A 7,545-nucleotide genomic window follows, 5' to 3' on the forward strand; every position below is an offset into this window, starting at 1 on the left:
CCAGCCTCAACTTCTCCCCCTGGAAAACGGGCACCAGGGGTCCCTCCGTAATCAAAGAGCCTCGCATAAAAATCTTAGCCGTTGAGGTTGTGTACACACGTGTGTGTGCATGGACGTGTGTGCACATATGTGCGTGTGTGTGCACACGTATGCATGTACATATGCACACGGGGAAGGGAATTAGAGTCTCAGTCCCCAAGGTCATTTCCACAGGGTGCCCTTAGGTGCTAAGTGACAGGAGCTCTCGGTCCTGGAAGCTCCAGGCTGGATGGAGGTAAACAACTCCCTTCCTTTGCTCTTGGTTCTCAGAAGTTTTAAAGGGCCGCCGTGTGTCGTCAGGGACAGGGCAGCCCCTCGCAGTCGTCTCTCAGCACGGAACACCTTTCCCAGGGCACAGCGCTTCTGCAGCCCCGGTGGGTAGCCACACTCCACTGCTGGTCTCTCCTAAAGGAAATTCTTACTGCGAGCCCGGGCCAGGCTTGCCCGGCAGGGAGCCCTCTGTCACTGCTGACTCTGTCCCTCCCACTCTCTGTAACTCTGGCTTTCCAGTAAATAAAACAAATATGTTTTAAAGATTTATTTATTTGAGAGGCAGAATTGCAGAGAGAGGTCTTCCATCCACTGGCTCACTCCCCAAGTCGCCACAATGGCAGAGCCCAGCCGATCCGAAGCCAGGAACCAGGAACTTCTACCAGGTCTCCCATGTGGGTACAGGAGCCCAAGCACTTGGGTCATCTTCTCCTGCTTTTCCAGGCCATGGCAGAGAGCTGGATTGGAAGTGGAATAGCCAGGACTCGAACTAGTGCCCATATGGGATGCCAGCGCCACAGATGGGAGCTTAGCCTACTATACCACAGTGCCAGCCCACACACAAATATTTTTTAAGTGATGATAATTCTCAAATAGGTCCATGGGTGGGGGAGGCAGGGGATGAGTCCTGTGAAAATGACCTCTAAGACAGGGACGGCTAGCAGGGAAGGTCAGGAGGAAGCAGAGCTGGGCTGTGGGGGATATGCGAGGGGGAGGGCGATCGGGGTGCGTTTTCATGGCCCAGGGACAAGGAAGCAGCAGGATGAGTCCAGGGGCAAAGTTTGGCATGGGCTTGGAGGCAGTGGCCAGGGCTGGGAGGTGGACACCCTGGTGGAGCAGCTGCAGAAACAATGGTCCCCGTTCAGGGCCTGGAGACCCCATGCAGGGGCTGTGGGAGCACCTGGGGCTCCCCCAGGAGAGGCTGCTGCATCCTGGTGTGGGGTGGGTGTCACCAGCTCATTCCTGGGCTCCCAGGGCACAGCTGGACAGCTGATTCACCCCGCCAGGCCCATTTTCCCGCAAACAGTGGGTCCCAGGCCTGGTAGAAGGAAGGGGCGTGGCCCAGCCAAGGCCCAGCCAAGGCCCACTCTATGCCTCAGGCCTGGGAGGAAGGGGAACCCAAACTGAGGACACTGTGGGGAGGTGGGAAGGCAGGGTGAGCCCCACAGTGAGGAGGAAAGAACAGGTAGGTGTACTGAGGGCAGGGACTCCCCCCACTTCCAAAACCCACCAAGATGACCACCACTGGTCCAGTGCTCCGGCCATGCACCAGGCTTGGATTTTCCACAAGCTCACTTAATCCTGATGCGGCCGCTGCCAGTACATGTCCACCTCCCAGGTGAGCTGACTGAGACACGCCACTTGGCCATGGCACTCGGAGCTGGGAGGGGACCCAGGGAGCCGGTGTCCTCAGACCCCCTCCAGAAGCAGTGACTTCCTCCCACCCCGACCAAGCAGGACACAGGGCGGTGCTGATGGCTAGGACAGCAGGCCCACCCTGGCCGGCCCTGTCCCTCGATCATGCAAACCTCATCGAGGGCGCAGTGGCTCGGGCGCTCCAGGAACCCCTCTGGTGGCCAAGCCCCCACTGCCCCAGGCTGCACCCCCGGTCTCTCCCCTCCCCTCTCTGAGCAGTGGGATGTCTCCAGGTCCTTTCGGGAATCCTGCCCAGGTGGGACCTGGTCAGTAAGAGCCTCCCTGGGATAAGCAGTCGTCCGTCCATTCATTCATTCCTGAGCGCCGCTGCGCGCCCAGTGCACAGAGCCCAGGTCTCTGGGCCTCGCAGTCGGGGGCAGAGAGACACACAAAGGCACGACGAGCCGAGAGAACCTGGAGTATGGAAAGGACCAAACAAAGCATGGGCGGGCGGAAGGCGGGGGGTCTCGTCAGCCCCCGGGGGAGCTGAGAAGGACCAAAGTTTGGTCCCCCCAGGAGCTGCTACCAGCCCTGCTGTCACTTCTAATTCTGGCCAGGGTCACCTGGTCCATGTCAAACCCTCAGTCTCCCATTCAGGGCTCTGCCTGCCTCCTTCTCCCGCCCAGCCCTGAGTGGGCTTGGACCAAGCAGGAGAGCCGGGCCGGCTCCATCTGCTCCTGGCCCCTTGTCCACGCTGCCCACGTCCTGGCCACGGTGCGGTCCCCTGTGCAGATGCAACAGCTCCTCTGGCTCGGGACCTGGACGCTCCAGGGGCCACGAGGGACCCCACGAGGCCTGGAAGGGACTTTAGAGCTGGGGTCTGCTCTAGCCAGCAGCCCCCACGCCAACTTCAGTCCAATCCCATTATCGATGCCACCCTTCAGGTCCCCGCTGACCCCACTAGGCCCCTCTTAAAGCCCCCCACAGCCAAGTCCCCCAGATGCCTTCTCTTGCCCCGTTCGGGGGAGGCAATAGCCATACTGAACCTTCTAGAAGCTGCAGGGATGCCTCACTGGTCCGTGCCCTCCAGCCAGAGCCCACGCCCACCATGGCTCTGTGGGCCTGGGGATTACAAGGATCCTGGCTGTGGGGTTCCGGGAGGAGCCAGGCCTCCCCTCACCGGTCCATCCCCTGGCTTCCCACCTGTGAATCCCTCACTTACCACAACGCCATCGGCCACGAGGTGAAGCAGCTGGGGGCTCTCACCAGTGCCCACGTCATGCGGCGTGGACTCCCACTCTCCAAGACTCTGAGCTGATAAGCCTCTCTCCTTGATAAGGTGCCCAGCTCTGGGCAGTGTGCTACATAGTGGACCACCGACTTAGTCCCACAACGCCGTGGGCCCCCGGCGGCCCACCCCCGGTCTCTTCTCAGGCCTAGGGGTGCACACACCGTGGTGCAGCTGTGTGCTGTGCTGCACAGGCCCTGGACTTCAATGCCAGAGTCGTGTGGCTGGGACTCAGGGGCCCCGGGGAGCCCAGTGCAGCCTAAAGCAATGTTACAAAAAAATGGAGGCCTCTGTTTGCAGCATGGGAGTACGTGGGAGCTGATGCCAGCATGCAGGTGAGCTACCCCACCCCCACCTTGAGTACATGGTGCAGGTGAGCCACCCCCCCACACCTGAGCACATGGTGCAGGTAGCCACCCCCTGAGCGCCCCGCCAGCCCAGCTGGGGTTATTGTGCTGCGTGTTTTGGCCGCGGGACTTTCATGACGAGCCCCGTGTCCTGAAGCAAGCCCCTCTCCCCGTGCCCAGTCTTTCACTAGCTCTGACTTAGAGCAGATTGGGTCCAGCTGCGCCAGCCCCTGGGGCCTGCAGCCCTTGCCTCCAGGGGAGGGGCACAGCCTGAGCCCCAGAGGCCCGGGTGTGAGGGTGGTGCTGAAGGGACCAGCGTGAGGTGGGGGCGAGGAGGGGCCCGGCTGCACACGGTAAACCAGCACAAGCCACGGAGTGCTCTCCACCTGCCCCAAGTCTGCCGCTTTCCCAGACGCCCCGTCAACCCCTTCCTCCCCGGCAACTCCTCCACCAGGCCCCACCATCACCACGGCAACAGCCCCCTCAGCCATACCACTCCTAAGTGATCTTCTGCCAACCTGAATCAGCGAGTCCGCCCCTCACTTTCACCTCCCCGCCATGGGGCTGGTGTTGTGGGGCAACAGGTTAAGCCCCGCCTGCGACGCCGGCTCCCCACATCGGAGTGCCGGTGTGAGTCCTTGGCTGCTTTGCTTCCAATCCAGCTTCCTGCTGATGCACTGTGGCTTGTAACACTGGCTTCCTGTACGGGCACCGGTTCGAATCCCCGCTGCTCCACTTCTGATCCAGCTCCCTGCTGATGTGCCTGGGGAAGCAGAAGAAGTTGGCCCCAAGTGCTTAGGATCCTGCAGAACCCGCGGAGACCCAGAAGAAGCTCCTGGCTCCTGGCTTCAGCCCAGCTCAGCTCCAGCTGTTGCAGCCATTTGGGGAGTGAACCCCTGGATAGGAGACCTCTCTCTCTCTCTCTCTCTCTCTCTCTCTCTCTCTCTCATTCTACCTTTCAAATATATAAATAAATCTTTTTTGCAAAAAAGAAAATATTAAAATATTTGCTGGCTAAAATACAAAGCAATTTCTCGAAGACAGGCTGCTTTTAAAGATTTATGTGTTTATTTGAAAGTCAGAGTTACAGAGAGAAAGGGAGAGAGACAGAGAGAAGTTGAAACCTTCCATCCCCTGGTTAACTCCCCAGATGGCCGCAACAGCTGGGGCTGGGCTAAGCTGAAGCCAGGAGCTTCATCTGGGTCTCCCACGCAGGCCCATGCACTGGGACCATTTTCCACCGCTTTCCCAGGCCATAGCAGAGAGCTGGATCCAAAGTGGAGCAAGCAGGACAAGAACCGATGCCCAGAGGGCATGCTGGTGCCGCAGGTGGAGGCTTCACCCCCTATGCCACAGTGCTGACCCCGAAGACAGGCTTTTCTTTGTATTAGATACTAACTTAAGTGGAAAGTGTACCAGGCACGTAATTTTTAAACCATAATCAAAATGATCTAGATCCTGCCCTGTAACTCACGTGGGCCTCAGTTTCCTAGCGTGTAAAATGGGCCTCACTGGGCAGTCCATGCAAAGTGCACAGTGAGCTGCCTTGCACACAACAGGCGCCTAATGTGTGCAGACTGATAGCATCGCGTGCCTTAGCATCTCCTGGCGGAGTCCCTGCTCACCATTGCACCTGGGCCTGAGCAGGTGGCCGCGGTGGCGAGAGGGGTCCCTGGGTCGAGTCCTCGCCTCTGGGCAGCAGTGATGTGGCTTCTCCCGTTGTCCTCACCCAGCTGCACCCATGCCCTGGGACCTGGCAGGGCCGGGCGGGCAGGGAGGGGCTCGGGGCGAGTCCTCCCCAGCTGCTTTCCACAAACCCAGCACAATCCCAGCAGGAGCGCCGCCTGGGAACACCCGGCCCTCGCTTTCCTGAAGAGCGGCCGCAGCCCTGCCCAGTCTCCGCGCGGGCTCGCTCACCCGGGGCCCCTGCACAGGGAAACCTGCTTTGGGACTGGGCGTGGTGAGGCGAGGCTGAGCTCAGGGCTGCAAGCTGTCTTCAGCTGAGAACATCCTGTGTTCCGGGAGCTGCTGGGGTGGGGGCCAAGAGGCTGGTGTGAGCGGGTGGGGCTGAAGCTGCTGACACCCAGCCCTGGCTCCTGGGAAGCCAAGAGGGCAAGGGTCCTCGGGGTGGGGTCCCCCGGGGGCTTCCTGGAGGAAGCTGCGGGAGCTCAGGATGGGCCTGGCAGGCTTCCTGGAGAAAGAGAAAGGCCCTGGGGGCTGGGGAGAAGCTGGATGGGCAGGAAGGGAAGGAAGGCATTCGAGGGGTGGGGGCGCACACAGACATTTGCGGGAACAGCAGAAGCACCTCTGGCTGGAAAGGAAATTGAAGGAGGACTGCGGAGAGACCCTGGCAGCCCAGCCACCTCCAACAGCGGCAGATGGACCTGCTGATGCTCAGACCCCAGACTCTGCCCACCCTGGGGTTCACCGCTGTCCCTGCAGATGAGGCCACAGACCCCCCACACTGCAGCCGCCAGGAGCTGGCTGTGGTTACCCCCATGAGAATGGGGCGCCTCGCTGTGCTCCTGCACCCTGGGCAAAGGCCCCGCGGCTTCCCCCAGGCCGGCTCCCTGTGTGCTGTAAGGTTGGTGGGCAGGGCCAGGAGCAGCAGCAGCAGCGGAGCCCCCAGCTCTTGCCCGCCCCCAGCCAGCTCACGGGCTCTGGCCCCGCGGTCCGGGATGCTCCTCAGTCCACAAGCTCACGTGCTGAGCAGCAGCCTGGCTCTGGGGTGGCAGAGCCCTGCCTCCCTTCCCAGCCTGGCACTCACAGGACAATGGCCTCAGTGACCACAGCTGCAGCCTAGGGGTGTGAGCGGGGACCGTGGCGGGGGGCAGAGGCACAGGTGGGATGCGCAGAGCCCAGGGCCCCACATGAGGTGCTCGAGGAAACTTGTGAGGGCTGTGTGTGCAGGGGAGACGGGGCGGCTTCCCCCATGGGCACACTGCCCCCGCTTCACGCTCAGCCTTCCTCGTGGAGGGCACGACAGAGCTGGGACTTCATGCACACAGGCAAAGTGCCCACGGCCACACAGCCACTCACTTGCCCTCTCCTTGGGGGGTGGCACAGGACAGGGCCGCCTCCCCGGCTCCACTTGGGGCAAATGCTCCGAGCTGGGCTCCCAGCCAGGGGCAGTGCTCTGGTGACCCAGGGTGTCCCTCTCAGGGTGACAGGGAGGGGGCGGGTGTTGCCGTTTGTGACACTGGCACCCCACTATTAGAGACCCAGTTCTAGTTCCAGCTACTCCTGTGGATCTCCAGGGACCACGATGGTGCCCTCTCGGGCCCGCGACCCCAGCTGCTGCCTCCCCACCAACTGCAAGGCACTCACAGGGGGACCCTGTCACCACCGGAAGACGCTTGGGTTCTGCTGGTCCCTGTGGCTCTTCAAGTACACCTGCTGCTCCCTTCCCACCCAACTCCCTCCTCCTCACCCCTCCACGGAGGCCCCCGCACCTGCTGAGGCCAGCACCTGCCGCCGCCCTAGCTGCCCTTCTGTCCAGCAGGGCCAGGCGCTCAGAACACAGACATGTGCTGCCTGCATTGCAAGGCCCTGGGAAGCCAAGACCCAGGGACCCAGCTCCCGTGGGCAGGTATGAGTGGGGAACCAGGAGACAGCACTGTGGGCAGGGGGCACAGCCGAGCAGAGGCCTGGAGGTGGCCCTGTTGGATCTACCCTAGACAGCAACTGCATGAGGCGCCCTCCACTCCCCAGCCGTCCTGAGTCCTGGCTCCTGGGTCTGAACCCCTAGGGGACAAGCAGGTCCCAGGACGGGGAAACCAAGGCGTGCATCCCAGCCCACACCCCTCGGCGGCTCGGGCCTGAAAGCTGCCCATCGAAACCGGGGCGTCTTCCCCCTGCCTGTCCATCAGACGCCTGGCTCTTCATGTCCTGGCCAGGGGCAGAAAGAAACAGGAACCTTGCAAAGAGGGCCCATTGTTCCCCCGTGGGTGACTCAGGCCGGGAACGCTCCGTCCCCACGCGCCGTTCTGAGTGACTCACAGCCCTGTCCGCCATCCACTGCCCGCTGTCCGCACCTCCCCCCCTGGCCCCTGAGACAGCACAGGAGGCAGGTGGGAGGGGCCGGGACAGGTGGAAGCTCCTGCAAGCTCAACAGGCACCAAGGCCTTGTGTCCCTGTGTCCCTGGAGGCTCTGCCTGTCCCCGTCAGGTTCTGTGGTCACCCAGACCCCCTGGGGGACCAGGGTCTCCCTCTGCCAGGGAGGTGACAGCAGTGCCACGCGGCATG

This window comes from Lepus europaeus, chromosome 14 (genome assembly GCF_033115175.1).
Source record: "Lepus europaeus isolate LE1 chromosome 14, mLepTim1.pri, whole genome shotgun sequence".
Lineage (NCBI taxonomy): Eukaryota > Metazoa > Chordata > Mammalia > Lagomorpha > Leporidae > Lepus > Lepus europaeus.